Below are 18,029 nucleotides of genomic sequence, written 5' to 3'. Positions count from 1 at the left end.
GGGCTTCAAAATTCACTCAATCAGGACAAGCAGGAAGCCTTGGCAAAAGCGAAACTAAAATTAATTTTCCAGACTTTAAGGTTACAAAGGTAACTTGCAAAGTACAAATCACCAAAGACCTGTCTTTGTAAACCCATGGATGGACAGCTTCAATCTGCTGCTTGCTCAAGTTTTTTTTCCCAGCTGTTCTGAACGCAGCTTTGCCTATCCTCACTGTCTGGGGCACTAGGCAGCAGGGACAGGAGTGGAGCTGAAGCAAATGAGGTCAGTTCCATGCTGCAATGCCCGGGAAAGCTCTGGACAGAAACACAGGCACTGATCACTAAGGAAAAGGTGAAATAAAACATCTAGCAAGAAGAAGGAGGTTTAGAGATGGATTGTTATCCAGCTGCCCAAATCTAAATAGCAAGGGCAAGATAAAAAAATTACAAGCTTTGGCTACCATTCAGATATGAAAGGAGGAGAGGAAAAAGGAATCAAACAACTCTGAATCTAAAAAGAGTGGGACATGAGAATTTCTCCAAGAATAATTTAACCAAAGACCAGATGGAATGAAGCAGAGATATGGCCTAATTACAAGTTTATTAAGTCAGTCAAATTCTCCTCAGGGAAAACATAAAAATCAAAAGACCCCAATCAAGTAAAGGTTGATCCTGGTGATGGGAAGAGGCAGAATTTCAGAAGACAAAGTGATTTAAATACATCCATATTGAAAACTGGAAGATCTTTTTTCAGAGATTGAATCATGTCAGTAATACTCAGAAAAATTTTTGACAATCTCTAGAATTATTAGCATAACAATCCTCACAGAATGTGAGAGAAAGATTCGGGATTTTATCTCAAGCAAACCTGTGAGATGCTAGGAGTATATTTTTTTCATAAAGAATACTGAATCAAAAAACTCCACCAGGTTAACACAATAAATGGAAAAACCCATGTAACTTTGATGCTGATGCTGCTCACTCAAAATCACCATGTTAAAATAGATGCTCACTCTTTCCCCATCCCTTACACGAAGCTGAGTTCCTATCAGGAAGCTAATCCCAAACTACAATATCATTCTCTGTCCCAATGGACTCCCCCCCTTTTTTCCTCTCTGTAACACTTTCTCTCAACTCCACCTGACATGTGTAACGTATTTATAGTAGAAAGAAGCTGCTCTAGTGGTGTATTTTTGAAAATCTATTTTTTTCTGCAGTACCCCAGCCAACCAGGTTCAAACCAGGAAATCAAAGCCCTGCATATTATCATGTATTATCTTACATGACTGAAAGTCACAGGCAATCAAATCCTCTGTGTGCACATCCCTCTAGGAAATCCCAGGCTCTGGGAACAAAAATACTACTACAATCTCTACAATAAACTACTTAAGGAATTGGATGGTATATTCACATATTTATTTTGTATGTACTGACATACACACGCCTTTCTGATGCAGGAATTAAAAATTCCCTTCTAACACACCAGTGGCCGACAGCTAACATGCTAGCATTTTGTAAGTGGCTTGCACAACAGGAAAAGCATTTGCACAGTAGGAAAATTCCAGCAGGGAGACAACAATCCAACAACAAACAGGACATAAAGCATCAAATGTAAAGTGAACTCTTGAGGAGCTAAGACAGATGCAAAAGCTGTTGGTGGTATTGTGGAAAGATGTATTGGTTAGCAAGTTCAGGAATACACAGATGGTGTGGAAGTATTTATCAGTGCAAGGTGCTGAAAAGATGTATTGAAAGAAAGTTCACAGTCACTTATCAAGCACAATTGTTCAAAATCACCCAGGACAAATTTTCATATATGATCTCAAAAACATTGAAATGCCATTCACTAAGGTATAGCACCACTATTAATTCCTATGCTGGTACAGTCCTGACACAGTGTGTTTTAGCAGAGAACTCACAAAAATATTTTCTCTTCTCTCAACAATGATATGTTTGTGGAATGCTTCTACTTGGAAACAGTGCCAGAACTTAATTTTAACGTCATAACATCATCTTTTACTTCCAGATGCAAAATCCACACATCTATTAAACAATGCCAGGTATTCACTTCTCACAGACCACCATTATGTGATCATCAGTCAAAACAACCCCTCCTTTAAAAAGGACAGGCTTAAGCCTTTCAGTATAGGCTGAAGATTTTCCTGATATCCTCTAAAAACTACAGTTATCTTGCATGAAAAGGAATAAATAACAACAAAGAAATATTTTCTGTATAATTTTACAGAGCTATCATTTAAATTTTTCTGCTTTGCAGCTCCATTTCATGCACATCAAAATCATATTTCAACCCTGGGCCTGCCAATATGCACAATTCCATGTATTTGTTATTAAAAGGTACCTTATTCAGAAATCTGTTTTGACAATGCACTACTGATGCCACACGTAGGCAGTCAGTGCATACAGGGACTGCTGGAATCCCACTAAACACAGAGTCTCCTGCTAACTTCAGCATCGCAGTCAGGAAACCACGCAAGTCAGACTGCAGCAAAGAAATGCTTTCACACACTTCTGGTGTGATGTGGACTTGGATAAAGAGGTATATATGAGAGGAACAGATTATGCCAGAGCATTTATTGTGTTCATTCATTCCTTACCTTTCCCTTTACATTGCAGAGGTTACATCACCCCTTGAAACAGTCATAAGCAGCAACAAATTTCACATATGAATCCTTTTTTCCCTGGGTGTTCTGGGGAAGCAAGAACATGCACTCAAGTGAGCATTCATGCCTCAGTCAGCCTGAGGACAAGGCTCTGCACCGAAGTCCTTAAGACCTTCTCACGGCTGCTGATTTCATCCACAAACTGAAAGAGCATCTCAGCAGGACACTGCCAGCCTTCTTTTCAGCTCCCACTCACTGATTGCCAGTCTCTGGCAAGTGAAATGTCAAGAACCAGGCAGGGGCGGTGTTTGGAGAAGGAGGGGTAAGAGATTCTCACCATCCATCAACCTCAAAACCTATTCAGCCGACAACTTGAATGGAATAGGCATTTCATTCTCCATGGTAACAAGAGATGGAAGGAGGCTGGAGAAAAAAAAGAGAGAGAGAGTACAGACCCGGGAAAATCTGACGTTGAAGACGCAGGAAAAGTTGCAAACTTTGCAACTTCTCTTTGCTGTGCAAGTTGCATGCAGAAGAGAGAAAAGCCCTTTCCTTGCCTGCACAGTCTGAGACAAGCTGTCCCATGCCATGATGAGGTGTCCTTTCTGTGAGCAATGTATTGATGTGGGGGGGGGGAAATAATCCCTTATTCTGCACCAGTCCTACCCAGAGGAAAGACAAATGCCTTCTGAACACTGGAAATTTGGGAAAACTGCAGATTATTGCCCCCCAGAAAACAGCACTGTCTGAAAGGGAAAAGATACGATCATTCCCTGTACAGTACTTCTTGTCTACAGATCAAAGCCACTGATGCCGATTCAGTCTGTGCGCCAGCGCTGACCACAAACCGGAGTGGAGGATTAACATCGCTCTTTGTCTGCTTTGCATCTTACATGGAAGAAAATGCTTGTTACTTCTGTTATGCCAAACCACTCAGATGCACAGATAAAAACAAGGCATTTATTTATTCTTTTCCAAGGCACACCAAAATGAAGCATGGAAGCAGACAAACTTAAAATTCGGGCAGCACCTTTGCCAGTCTCAAGGGATCTCATGGTAAGTCAATTCTTATTAACATTTCAGGCCTGGTCATCTTCTGAACTTTTTTTCCTGCTATTTTACATTCATAACTTGAGCTGTCACAGCCAGAATGTGCACAACAGGGAAATTACATTTAGATTCATGCATGTTTGTGTTCCAAGCTGGCCCCATGCAGCTACTGAAAAGAGTCTCTGGCTAAAGCACTTACGCAAGATAACCCAACAAAGCACTGAAAAGCTCTGTAAATCCTGGCTGCTGCCATCTTATTTTTTCTCAGTTCTTTACACTGATTCTTTCCTGAAGAACACATTTAAATCTCCCTCCCCCATGCAAACCCACAACCTCTCAATTTGGAGTTTGTTCTCACTTTTGTATTGTATATGGGACATGCTGGTGGTGTGGTACTTTTTTTATAACCTATATTATTATCTATACAATGAGCTTTTTGTTAAAGGTGACCTGCAGAGTTGTTTTGAGTTCTCCCAGTAGTCCTTACGTATCAACAAATATGTTTAAGATCATAGTTTTTAAAAAACTATGAATTTTTCTTCATTGTACTCATTTTAATTTTGGATAGGCAGCTTTCAATTTCTTACGTCTTTACCATTAATGACGTTGCAACCCATAAGACATGTTAATACACAACCCTGCCCACTGAATTTCAGCCTTTATCCACACCAATAATTTCAAAGCCATGTGAATACATTCTTGCTTTCAAAAATCACCTTCCTCCTCTGAAAAAATTTGTTTCATTTTCTCCTCTGTCTTCCAAGACTGACTCTTGGAAAAACCAAAAGGGGACCTCAGCAGGAACAATCCTACAGTCACTTGCTACTTGCTCTCCAACTTATCTTCCTGAGACAGTCTTTTCTTTAGGCAAAGGGGGGCATATTTACCTTTTGAAACGTAGTTCAGGTCCATGGCTTAGAACTATTTTCCCTTTTTCCTGAAGACTTTAACAAGAAAATGAGAAATGAGACTGCTCCATTCTCTCTCTCCCAGCTAAAGCCAACTAAAGTGGGAGTGACACACACCTCAGATGGAAGATGTCAGCCTCCTACAACTCTACATAAGCAAATAAATGCTGTTAAATGCACCCACATGATCAGATGAATTCAGTTCTTTTCAGCTAGTTTTGAAGATATTTCAGAATTCCAAGGAGATATTTCCATCCCATTTAAAATATATTCATTCTACCCACATCTATTAAGATCAGGGCATTTATCATAAAAAGCTTTTTATATTCCTTTCATTGAACGATCTCAGAGTACTTTGTTATTTTGCTTTGTTACAGGAGCACAAAAAGGAAAGAATGTATTTTTGCCAATCGCCACCAAGCAGAATCATCTTCTCTGCGCTTGCTGTTCACTGAGTTTCACCTTGATCCTCTTGAAGGCTTGAAAGCATTGTTGTTTATCTGCAGCTCAGGGAAGGGATTTTTTTCTTCTCTGAAGTTGATTCTAATGTACTTCAAAGAGTTGCCATCTATTAACATTATCCACTTGTCTTCCTATGATTCAAAAACTATACTCACAGAAACGAAGAGCTTTCCGAAATCTGTTCTAGCAGCATGCTTTAGGCAAGAAAGAAGACACCGACAATGTTACCAATATTCAGAAACGTGACAAAAACTAGTCCAAGAGCATAGAGTCATACCAACCACAGTGCCCACTGTGTGTTCTCTTTCAGCCACCAGAAGGGAAATGTTGATGTGTCTCAACAATGGCATACACAGAGACACACACCTTGGAAACAAATCTACTATGAATTGGCTAAAACTAGTATCTCAAAAGGCACCCTACTGAGAGGTACTGAAGGGAAGGGTGAAGCATGCCCACACAGAATCAAGGCCTTATCCAGCTTCCAAAACAGAAGAATAAACAGCACAGTACAGCCAAGATTCAAAGGACTGCCCACCATGTATGCCTGCCAGGCAATAATAAAAGCTGAAGTACATCAATAGCTTCAGGCTAGCTGAGAATGAAGCTGACTTGAGTTCTGATCAAGTTTGGTGGTCGCCACACAGCTCTTGCATTACAAAAACTACCATCTCAACTGACAGTAATTTTACAGAGAAGTGAACCAGTGGTGAACTTCACTGGGACAGCACTGGCAGCAGCAGACACATCACAGCATCCTGAACTGCACCCGCTCAGGTAACAAATAGATCTGCTGCTGCCACTGCTGTGAGCCTAGAACTAAGTTCACCTTTTTCAACTAGATGCCTGCTCTGAAAACTTTGCCATGCCTATCAAGAAAATTAACATGTGAAGTGACCTTACTGTAACATAGAATCACAGAATGGGTAAGGTTGGGAAGGGACCACAGTGGGTCATCTGGTCCAACTCAGCTGCACAGGCAGGGTCATTCCAGAGCACATTGCACAGGACTGCATCCAGATGGTTCTGAAATATCTCCAGTGAGGGAGACTCCACAGCCTCTCTGGACAACCTGTTCCAGTGCACAATAACCTGCACAGTAAAGAAATTCTTCTTCATGCTCAAGTGGAACTTCCTGTGCATCAGTTTCTGCCTGTTGCCTCTCACGTCTATTGCCTGACACTACTGAGAAGAGCCTGGACCCATCCTTTCAACACCCTCCCTTCAGATACTTCCAGACATTGATGAGGTCCCCTCTCAGTGGTCTCTTCTGAAGGCTGAACAAGGTACAGCTGCCTTCTTCATAAGAGAGATGCTCCAGTCCCCTTATCCTCTATGTCACCCTCTGCTGGGCCTGCTCCAGGAGCTCCATATCTCTTCTGGTACTGAGGAGCCCAGAAGTGAGCACAGCACTCCAGATGTGGCCTCACTAGGGCTGGGTAGAGGGGCAGAATCATGTCCTTCGACCTACTGGCAATGCTCTTCCCAAGGCACCCCAGTACACCAGGTGCTATGACTTAGCAGCAGAATGCTTTCTACAGCTATTCCCTGAAATACCACATTAAAACAGGGAAACAAGCAATCCTGTTCTACATTAAAAAAAAAAAAAAAAAAGATGCATTAAACCCTAGCAAATGTGTCACATTTTAAGTATTCATCCACTGACCAACACAGCCAAGACTAAGCCAGAATTTACAATGTCCCAGAGATTATGGCTTTAAAGGTGGTTTAATACATCAGAGAGACACTCCAGCCCCAGACTGCCTGATATGAGAAAATGGTGGAGACCAAATTCTTTCCTGTTCCCACTCCTAACCCTGAGGGAAGCTCAGTCACTCAGATCCACACATACTCACAGAGACTGATACTGTGCCATAAATTGACACAACAGCAAACATTCCTAGCAGGGACTGGCAGGGCAGCCACAAGTCACTCTTCACCAAGAGAATTTCTGGTCCTCAATGCCCTTCTATTTCATATAAGACAGTACTTTTCAGTCCCAGAATAATGACACCAGAAAAGGAAAAAGGGCATTTATCAAGTTGACAGGGCAAAAGACTCAAGTACAGTGTTTTAGTTCTGTTTGGTTGGTTGGTTGGGGTTTTTTGTTTGCTTTTTTGGGTTTGATATTTTGGGTTTTTTTGAAGAAGAAATTTTATTTCTGGGATTAAACAACACATTAACCATCTAATGAATAAACACCCATTTTGATTTCAGGTCAGAAAGCACTCACCATCACAGAAATAATTTATGTTGTTGTTAGCTTAACAGCTTTGAAGCTCCCTTGAATGTCAAAAGTTCATCTGCTGTGGGAAAGGAACATTTATTTTTTGGTGCAACATTGCCAATTTCATCCCATCTTAACAAAAGACAATTCCTAATAACTATGGAAAAAAAAGTACAAATTTACACTTATGAGCATATTGGAATAAAACTCATTTTACCTGGTTGAAATGCAGCAGTGAGAAAGAACAAGCAAAAAAGACAGATACTCAAAGATTCAGAGGACAAAACAGTAAAAAAAATACTACACATGAATTTTTCAAACCATATATTAAAAAAATTTCTGGAAATAAAAAAGGCTAAAAAACATAATTGGATAGCACACAGAAATCATCCAGACCTCAAAACATTCTGAGGACAGCACTTCGGAAAGCCAAAGCATCTTGATTTAAATTGACAACCATGGCTGAAGTATCTCTGAGCTATTCTCAATACAAGTGATTTCAAGGTAGGAATGAGTATGGACAGAGTACACAGAGCTGGCCTGATGACACAATGTGTGTGTCATCAGTAAAAGAATACACCATCCACTGAATTACCAGTCATTTCCCACTGCAGACACACCACCCCAAAACAGGAGAGGGGGACTTCATGCTCGCAATTTTTTCAAAACGTATTTCTCTAGTAAGCAAAATTATACTAACCCAATAGTTTCCTATTTTCAAGTGTGCCACAAAATTAATCAAAGATAAGACTTTAATAAAAAGCCCTTCAAAAGAAACAGCATTATTCACCATAGAGGTGAAGATTGAAATTTTAACCTACTTGAGGGTAATTTTTTTTAATTAGTGTTTCAAAAAGTTTTCATAAAATAGGAACTCTCCGCTACTTTAGAAACAAAAAGAATAAATGCAAAATCCTTTGCATCACAGGAGTTTCATGTTACCTGAGAGACAAAGAGCAAATGACTGCAAGAGTCCTAACAATTTGTTTGGCTAATGCCATCTAAAACAGCATATAGTCACCTCAATCTGTTATCCAAGAACTTAAAATAGCAGTAAACGTTAATGACACATGGCAAGGTAAAAGCTATCAGCCAAGGAGGGAACAGCTTTTAGAAGAGCATTAAAGGTGTATACATTTTGAACTCTACAATTTTGTATCTGCAGGAAAGGTTTTCAGTATTCCACATGCAAACATTTTCATGCAAATAGATACGTTTTCCTCTAAACTAAAAGAGTTTACAAGGGCACAATTAGCTTTTTCACCGAGTATAAATCAGACAGCTGCCTGTAATTGAAACCAGGAGCAAAAAACGTATAAGAAGAGATGCTTTCTTCCTTGCAGATGTTTTCCCAAGATTTAAGGGAAAGTTCTACTTCAAGAAATTAATATAATACTAGCTAAATCTACATGGTCTATAGCTTTAATAGGTACATTTACATATGAATAGCTAGTTTTGGTTTGGGGTTTTTTTTCTTTTCATTCCCAATTTCCTTTAAGATTTTGCCTATTTCATGTAAGATTAAAAGAGCTACAAAGATTCAGCAAGCCAAATTAAGCACACCATGATACCTCTGCAAATAAAGTTATCTTTCAACAAGCAGCAGAGGGGTCAACAGCAATGAATCAGCACTAACTACTATCACCAGGAGTGCAAAAAAGAAAAACACTACCCCTTCATTCCAAGGGGATCAGAAGAAGCTGTGAATTTAAACCTGTAAGTTTTACAGATGAAGAAATCAAATACGTTTCACATGGCAGAGGCATGTCTAAATGTCTGTTTCTGTCCACATTTCATAATGCTACTGAAATACATGTGATGTCCAATGTATCCTTGGGACACAGGACACTACTTAAGGCAAAACACTATGCAATGCCTTAAAACTCCATCAGTGTAAATAATACAAAAACAATGGGTTGGGGATTTTTTTGGGAGGGGAGTAGTGAAGGAGTGGAGATAACACCAACTAACCAATCTTTTTTTCCACTAAGCCAGCATTTCAACAATTTAAGTATCTATAAATGAACCTGTCTCTTAAGAAGAAACTGATTTAAACTTGTATCATTCTGCAAATAAGATGACATTAATTAGAACAGATGAGACAATTTTCTTTAGCCTTTCTGCTACAACTAACTTCTCCCATGATTTATTAATCACTTCCCTGTTTTACACAGTGATCCCAGCTGGTAAAAAACTGGGAAACTTCCCCTTTCTTCAGGTGAATGGAAAACCAGAATCAAACAGTTTTCAACAAGCTGACCAGAACACTTCAGATAAATATAAAGAATCATAAATTACGTATTTTTATTCACTCCACTCCCAAGACACCACAATGATAGAACAACCAGCTGAGGTACTAATGCAGATGTGACCAAAGAGGCCTCAAGGCACAGATAACCAAGTAACTTGTGCAACTTAAAAAGCAACACAAACTCCCAGCTGCTGGCTTCTTCTCCCCCAGTGTAATAAGATGTAACACATATTCAGTTTAAAGTATGATGCCATATTTTGGCTGGAAGGCATAAGAGATATGAATTTAACAATGTGTTAAATTGGAGTGTAGCACCTGTGTCTTACTGTCAGCCTGCTTGATTTCCCCAGGGCTGGAGGATGTGTCTGCCACCTGGAGATGGGCAACACAGCCTGACTTATTCTTTCTAGGCTCTTTCTAGAACTACCTGGGCACAAGGTCCCAAACCTGACCACAGATCCCAGGCACTGTGACAGGGTGGGCAGGAAAAGCACGCTGTAAATCACAGAATTGTTTGGTTGGAAAAGACCTTTAAGATGCAGCCCAACCATTAACCTGGCACTGTCAGGTACACCTAAATCACACCAAGTGGTAGACTTTGCAGTCCCTGAGTGCCGTATCTACACATCTTTTAAATACCTCCGGGTATGGTGACTAAACCAGAATGCTAACCAATGCTTCACAGAAAAAAGTTACGTCTCTGAATGAAAATATTTGACATAATTTACAAGCATCTCCCACATTATTTCCTCTCACTTGCCTGTGCTGATATAAGAACAGTGGGCATACATCACATCTCAGGCAACTGCTTCAAGTGACTGCACGACAGGAAGAAGCATCAACACCAACTACAAAAGGGAACGTTAGGGAAGCTTGTGTCTCCTACAAAACACTTTAAAAAAAACCCCTCTCTGTTGCAGCATGGACTCTAAACCAATGCCTATATTCTCTCAAGGTATATTACTTTCAAATGCAAACAATATGATATGTAATTAAAGGTAATAAAGCCTTGTTCCCACAAAATAAGACAACTGACTGATTTTACCAAAGGAGAAAAGAAGGCTGAAGCTCTCACTAACGGCTTTGTGTCTGAATTTTAATGCTAAAAGCTTCCTGCACTTTGTTTATGAATTTGGGAGAAATTATGAAGCAGAAGTATGTTACACATTTTCTCACAGGCATGTTGACTTCTACCTTTCCTGTGAAGATAATCTGCACATTTCAGTTTTCTGCATCTCAAGATTTTATCATCTTTTGGAGCAGCAAGAAAGGAGATGTTGCTGAAAACACCTCATATTATCTAAGATTAACCTTGTGCTCACTGCTTCCCCACACAAATAAATGCCAAAATATCAAACCAAATCTTTCTTCTCTGACCTCCAAGTAAGTACTACTGCTTGAAAAAATATATTCTGTTACTGCTTGAAAAAATCAGCTGTATTCCCACCCCCTCAAACCATTCCTCTGTAAAACAGTTCATCTTAAAAATACAATGCTGTCACCTTCCTTTTTCAGGTTTCTGCCATTGCTGTCACTATGGAAACAATCGGAACATCAGATATGTCAGTAAGCATGATTTATAAAATACAAAAGCACCAAAAGTAGATATTCTACATAAAACCCAATCAAGACAAAATTCACATGTTTGCAAGGAAATATTGACTTTAAAGGACTTTCAATTTCATATGAATTCCTAGGGCAATGCTGCCGTGAGCTATGGCCAAGGAGAGAGCTGCCAGTGCAGCATCATGCATGAAGTCACACAGCCAAAGGCTGCAACAAACCGCTAGGACGAAGGGTTGTAATCAACCCTTTTCCATCCATTTAAAACACAAAAATCCAACAGTAAAGAAAAGTCAGTATATCCCCAAAACATTACACCAACATAAGAAATATGGCAAGATGTACAGGTACTTGTTTCTCTGAGACTCAGAAATAAATTAAGGAAGACCCCTTCAGTTTGTTTTGCCTGTATCTCAATAGTGCATTCAATCATCTTCCCCTCTGTTCAATTATCTTTGTTCACAGCTGCATCAGAAACAAAGGCAAAGCCAATTACTCATAGCTTCCCAACCAAAGATTTAAAGCAATTCTTAGAGAGACATCAGTTATACAACTTGGTTGGACAGCTATTCTGTTGAGTTGTAGCCTCAGCAGTGCAAAAGCAGAGTGCTTATTATCGCTGTAAGATAGGGTTCATCCAAACCCCGTATGTGCAGAAGATGCAGTTTTCCCTGCTCCCAAAGCTCAGCACATAACTTCACTTTGACATGTTGACTCAATTATAGCACTCGGGAGCCTCAAGAGAACAAACACAGGTTTTTGAGACACCTCCCTCTCTAACACACACACATTCTTCCTGTGCTTATTTAGAAGCTCATTGCCTTTTATCATCACACTATTCTCTCATATGTTACACTGATGCACCTACCCACTTCATGCTGCTGCTTTTCCTCACCTCTACTGTCTTGGAAAGTAAGCAACTACTGTACGTCAAATTCAGCTACTGAGGTTACAATACAGACAACAAAAGCAAGAGGGACCTCTTCTTATAACAAGATAAAACATTTCAGCTCAAGAAAAAAGAGCAAGAAAACAACTCAAACACAAGTTAGAGTCATAGAGAACTAGGAGAAGAGAGGAACAGACATGCAGCTGTAAACCACTTTTAAAACATTATGGATCCAAAAGAATAAATGCATACTTTTCTTAAAAACTACATGGCAAACAGTAAGCCCCAGGTGCCATTCCAGGTTGGGAAGACAATTTGCCAACTAGTCAGTGCTGCACAGCTGACCCTGAGACTGCTTACTGCCTTTGATGCTACATGCACATAGAGCAAATTCCCTTACATTCAGAGTCCCTTAAGTGGCTCAGTAAAAGAAATAGTCTAGAGTATTCTTGTCTTAAAAGCTCTGGTTTTGACTGGCTATCTTGAGGACAGTTGGAAATTTATCAGATTTTTCACTTTTTGACACAGGACCAGCCACCTAGGGCAGCAGTTCAGGTACTCCGAGATGGAGATAGTCCCTTCCTCACTTGAAACACATGTTTTTGATTTCTAACTTCCAAGACATGAGATTACATGCTTTGTCTGAGCTTTCCTGTATTAGACTGAAGAAGTCAGATCGAATGAATTCAGACAGCAACTGCAAGGAGAGAATGATTTGGAATTCTGAACTATCAAGAGGGCAAGGAAGAACAAAAGTTACAAATTATAGAACTGAGTGAAAAGGTAGAGCAGAGGACAAAGTAAGTCTTTTGTGGGAGCCCCCCTTCTACAAAAAACTTCTTCTAGAAACAGTGAATTTTGATGCGCTATTTCCCTGTAGTTAATGATACTAGTTCACAAAATCAGGAAACTGTATGATAGTAAAGAGGACAATTCAGAGCTGGAGTTTATGTTGGCCAAATATTGGACAATTTGAAATAAGCCATTCCACCGTTTTGAAACGTTTCAATAAAAGCTAAATTCAAATATTCATAGAAACAAACAGTTTTTAGAAATCGACTCTCACATTGTAGTGTGTGAGTTTATATCTGTTTTCTATCTGGCTCTTTTTATTCCTCTTTTCCATCAGTCATGCATGCCTGATAGGCTTTAAATTACCTGAAGTATTCAATATTTTTTTAAAGTTAGAATCATACTTATCTGGTACTGTGGTACTTCTCATTTGTGTATGTAGCTCTCTGCCCTTTCTTCTCCTGTATCCTTTCCTGGCCTTTAAAGTGACCACAAAACACTGCACATTGAAGTCCAGGTAATGAACAGTATCTACACAATATTTTCAGTATTATCACCTACTGTACATTTCTAAGCACAATTTCTAGTACATTTCTAAGACCATAAATAGGTTACTCCAATCAGCCTGATACTAATTACAATGGGTCCTCTAGCGAAGACTGCTCTTAGGACTCTGAACAACCACCAAAGTCAGTGCAACACCACCAAGGTGAAAAAAACTAAGGGATAAAGAATTTTTGCATGTACTATATGACTTCTGCAGAACTGAATATGTCACTGAGATCAGTAGGGGAGATCATTACAAAATCCCTTGACATTCACAGAAGGAGCTTTTACTCTTCAGGCATTTAGAAAGAAAGCCAAAGACACAGCAAACTCAGGTAAACTTTTTTCTGAATAAGAAGTCTACACCACGATTTAAGGTAATTGAGCTTACTACATACTGACTTTCTAGCTGTAAAAAGTTGATTTTACCTTTTCTTAATACATTCACATAAACAAGTTTTCAGCAGTCAGCATGTGAAACTCTTGCCCTCCACATGCCCTGAGATAAAGTCAGGGGCAGGAAAACTATTTCAATATTTCCTCGTGATGGTGAATGTAACAAAAATAAAAAACTGATTTTACCAGACAGTAAAACAAGTACTTTGTATTAATGGAGAAAAGTACCCTGAAAGGGTCCTTAACCTCACTGCATGCCCTATAAACTCAATGTGGCAAACATGTGCTACATACAGAGGAGTTTCACTATTTGTGATACCACTGAAAAAGACAGGATTATAGGTTTTGTTTATAAAATGGTACACAGAGGAAGCTAATGTAGAACTGGAGAGGAGAAGGCAATCCTGTTTAATGGAAAAATGCACCTGAAGTCTGAAACACATACACATTTAATCTTCTTGGGCTGTTCTTGCTTAGTATAACCAGAAAATAAAATTTTATCTATTACCTCTTCCCTTCTTTGCTTATTGATTGGTGAATTGAATATCATCTTCTTACCCTGGCTTCTTAGAGCTTCTTTTTAATAGATTAATGAAAATAGAAAAGCCACAACACTGAATAGCAAACATTTGCTATTTTCTTGGACTTCCATGCATTTTCTAACACCACCCTGAACTAGAAAATACTCTTCACAGACATGCCCAAGGTTCACATGCAGTATAATGGAGCCACAAGTGTTGAGACTGAACTTGCTTCCAACATTCTGATACTCTGTAATAGAGCAACAAGAAGGCAAATAAGCTTCAGAAGACCTATTTATTTTGGAAACTGACACTGATTCTCAGTCACCTAACAGTTGTCTTCAAAGAAAATAAACAAAATTCAAAAGTTCCTACTGATTCTAGAGGAACCAGTGCAGATCAGGAGCCAGCACTTAATACTGCCTACATCCAAACACAGCTCTCTTGGAGTCCAGCAGGCTCTCTAGAGGAATCACACACTACTAGAACCACTGTCAAAATCAACACGTAAAACCAGGTCCCCACTGTACATGGTACACCCCAGTTATTTCAAAAATCCCTTCATATTACCATAAGACAACCTGTTTGGTAAAAATGTCAAGTGGCAAAAAAGACAGGATAAAATGTAACTTACTGCTCAGTAAATAAAATAATTCTATGAATGAATTGCATTGATGACATTTGTGCCCTTTTTCTTTGGCATAAACATAGTAGTTACCCTGCTGAGAAAACAAAACCTCTAAATCCAAATGAAGTTTGCCATCCATTCAGGGAAAGAGTAAGATGACAATCATGTGGCATACATTTATCACATATTTAATGCAGTTCTGGAAACTGGAGACTGTCAGCAATAAGCACAGTGGAAGAAGCTAGACAAAACAAAAGGAAACACCTGAAAGCATGACTGTTGGCAAAGAGTTATTCCCAAGGAAGAGCTGAGGAAGTAAGGACAGCACCTCTCAGAAATTTTTCAGACCCAACACACATTCAAAGCTACTACTTTGTGGAATCTCCCTCCTCCTCTTGCTAGTTCATGGGAAATTTCATCTCTGCCAAACAAATCAAGGGAAACTGAACTGCAAATTCCATTGACTTGAACTCTGAGACAGCAACTCGGCTACTGTGAGTCACCGACAGCTGGAACAATCCTGCCAACTTGGGAGAGACACCAAATTTAGTGCAATATCCACCCTCATACACACTAGTCCACAACAGCCAGCGCATCTGCAAGGAATCACAAGGATACTACTGCTTACTGGAGAGGGAGATGTCTGGTTGAAAAAGATGCCTCAGAAGGAAGGGCCTGCTTCAGGCAGCTGCTGCTAATACAGCCCTATATGCCCAGAGCTCTCAGCAGAACAGAACTCCTTGTTCAAATCTGGTCTTTCCAACATAGAGGACCCAAACTTTTTCCTGTCCCTGAATTTCTGGTGTGAGTGAGGATCTCAAAAGGGGTCTTAGAAAGTTTTCCTGCAGTAAACCTATGTATTTACAATCAGTTCCAAATCATCAGTTCTCTTGGTATGGAAAAGGAAGCAAAAATGCAGTATGCCAATTAAGGACTCCAAAGATCCCTCTACAGAATCTATGGGTATCAAGAAAGATATTTAAGCCTTCCTGCATCACAAATCACAGCACAAAGAAACAGTTACTACCAAACAGGAGAGATGAGCAATCAGCTTCTTTCGATACCTAAAACTACATCACTAAATCCAGTGATTCTTCTATCTCTGGTCTCATCAGGCTGTCTGATTAAAAAAAAATCAGACTTGTGCATTATATATTGCTTTTGTAGCTGCACAAAGTCACTAAACATCTACAGTTCAGCCAATTACATGAATATGGCACAGGGCACACGGTAACTCATTTAGAAGGGTGAGAGAAATGACAAGAGGAAAGAAGCAACTTGATGCAGATTCCTTAAACTACGTATTTTATAAAAGCATCACATTGGGAAATAAAGTTAAGGGAGTTTGCTTGGGATGGGGGGAGGGCTGCTTCTTTTTAAGGAATCCATGTTTTCTAAAGGACAAGCACAACACCACATGGATGGTCCGTACCCGCCCTTACAGTTTTCAACACATAAGATTTGCTTGCTTTTAGGGCCTTGTCTACAAAAGCAAGCTTTAGAAGAAAAAACCCAAAATGCCATTTCCAACTCAGCTCAGTTGTACCACTAAGTCTCACATGACTTAGCCACTAATGGTAGAAAGACCAAAAATGCTTAGCCTCAAGAGTACCAGGGTAATTGCTGAACTCGACCTTATTAGAAACGATTACTCTCTACAACCCCACAGGTAAAGAGAATTATTCTTTAGGATTATTTAATAAAATTGCAACTTCATAACAGGACAGATCCTTACATCTACCTGCCACCTCTTAAATTAAAATTATTCCTTGCTTGCAAATCTTTCTTCATATTGTACTCCTCATGATTGCTCCTCACCACTTCCCAATAGAGGAAACATGCCAAACCTAACTGTAATCTTAAATTCGATGCATACTGCTGCATCAAATGTCATCCAGGGACACATTTCTGACACACAGAACTACTTCTGGAGCTGTAAGCAGTAGACTACTGATTTTAGTGTCCTTCAGTTAGGAGACTGCAAGAGTCCTTAGTCAGATAGGTTTTTCTCATTACAATCACAGAGCAAGAGAATCACAGAGCAAGATCTTGCTTTATCAGACAAATTTATCTATACACAAAAAGAGGAGAAGAATCTTGCCTTGCCTTTCATGGTTTCAAAGATACACCCTGAAATTTAGCAAGTTGATGGTTAATACAGTCTTATGGAAAACAGATTAATATAGGCATTACAATATCACATTTACTTTCACCTACCCTTCTTTAGAGTACTAATAACTTCCTATAAACAAAGTTTTGTTTATTTCCTATAAACTAAGTTTGACACTCCCCTTAGTCACTGCACTTTTGCATGCCTGGCACACTCAGTATTTCACTGACTGCAGGGGAAGGTTTCGAAAAACTCCTGGTAAGTACTCACAGCAGAGCAATGCCATTAAACTTATTCCCCATCTTATAAATAGTCTTGTCAATCTGATAAAAGCCTGTTCAGTTAATGCTCAGGTACCTCAGCTACCTTCAGAAGCTAGTTGATGTGGCAAACGTAAAATTTGATGAAAAATTCACACAACTGTGTAGAAAACAGGTAGTCATGCATGCCTCTCAGCCATCCCTTTCCATGTAGAATACAGGGTGGGTATTGTATTTTTATCACTGTTTATTTTCAGGGTCTCAGAGATTTCTCTAGGTCTAAATTCAGATCTGTTCAAGAGATGAAACATGCCTACCTTTCAGCTTCTGCGGCCTCCAATGCTGCAGAATACCACACAATTTACACTAAACCAGAGTCTCACAGTGCTTCGATGGCTGACGCTCACAATTTTATGAACTGGTAGATTAGACTTTCTCCACTGCAAACCTAGATACAGTTTAAGGTGACAGGTTTGGCAAGTCTGAATTTATCAGTTCCTCTGAACATAAACCTGCATCAAAGAGGATGGAAGTTAAGCACTCACCTTTTCAGCAGTGCCTTTGTTCACAAGCCAACACACAGAGCAAAGTCAACAATGCCTGGCTCACAAGTACACCCTCCAGCTGGGGAAAAAAAAAAAGCAGAACGGGTCTAGATTAGAGATACACAGGAAAGAAAGATCAAAGAGTACTTTATTTTATACATGTATGAAGAGCATTGCACAAGGGCTGTGTGACCAACCACTTTGTTCTAAACAGAAAATATTCAGTAACACAGTGCACACACTATTGTGTCTCCCTAAAACATGTCAAGTGAAAGCAAA

General features: G+C 39.5%; 1 protein-coding gene across 3 annotated transcripts in view; it reads right to left on the bottom strand.

Moving 5' to 3' along the window:
• The window catches only part of NDST2 (N-deacetylase and N-sulfotransferase 2), a 134,980-nt gene that overhangs the window by 89,159 nt on the left and 27,792 nt on the right, over positions 1–18,029 (bottom strand). For 2 of the 3 annotated variants that reach the window (XM_042018670.1, XM_042018674.1), the window contains exon 2: positions 17,751–17,829. The gene's annotated coding sequence lies outside the window, so the exon portion shown is untranslated. Of the gene's footprint in view, positions 1–2,596; positions 2,810–17,750; positions 17,830–18,029 lie in introns of those variants that run through there. The other variant, XM_042018671.1, reaches the window with a different exon arrangement.

This window comes from Corvus kubaryi, unplaced genomic scaffold (assembly GCF_017639235.1).
Source record: "Corvus kubaryi isolate FWS band 111438036 unplaced genomic scaffold, C.kubaryi_AGA036_p1.0 138, whole genome shotgun sequence".
NCBI classification, from domain to species: domain Eukaryota; kingdom Metazoa; phylum Chordata; class Aves; order Passeriformes; family Corvidae; genus Corvus; species Corvus kubaryi.
Note: the sequence above shows the minus strand (reverse complement) of the source record. Positions and strands in the feature narration are given on the sequence as shown.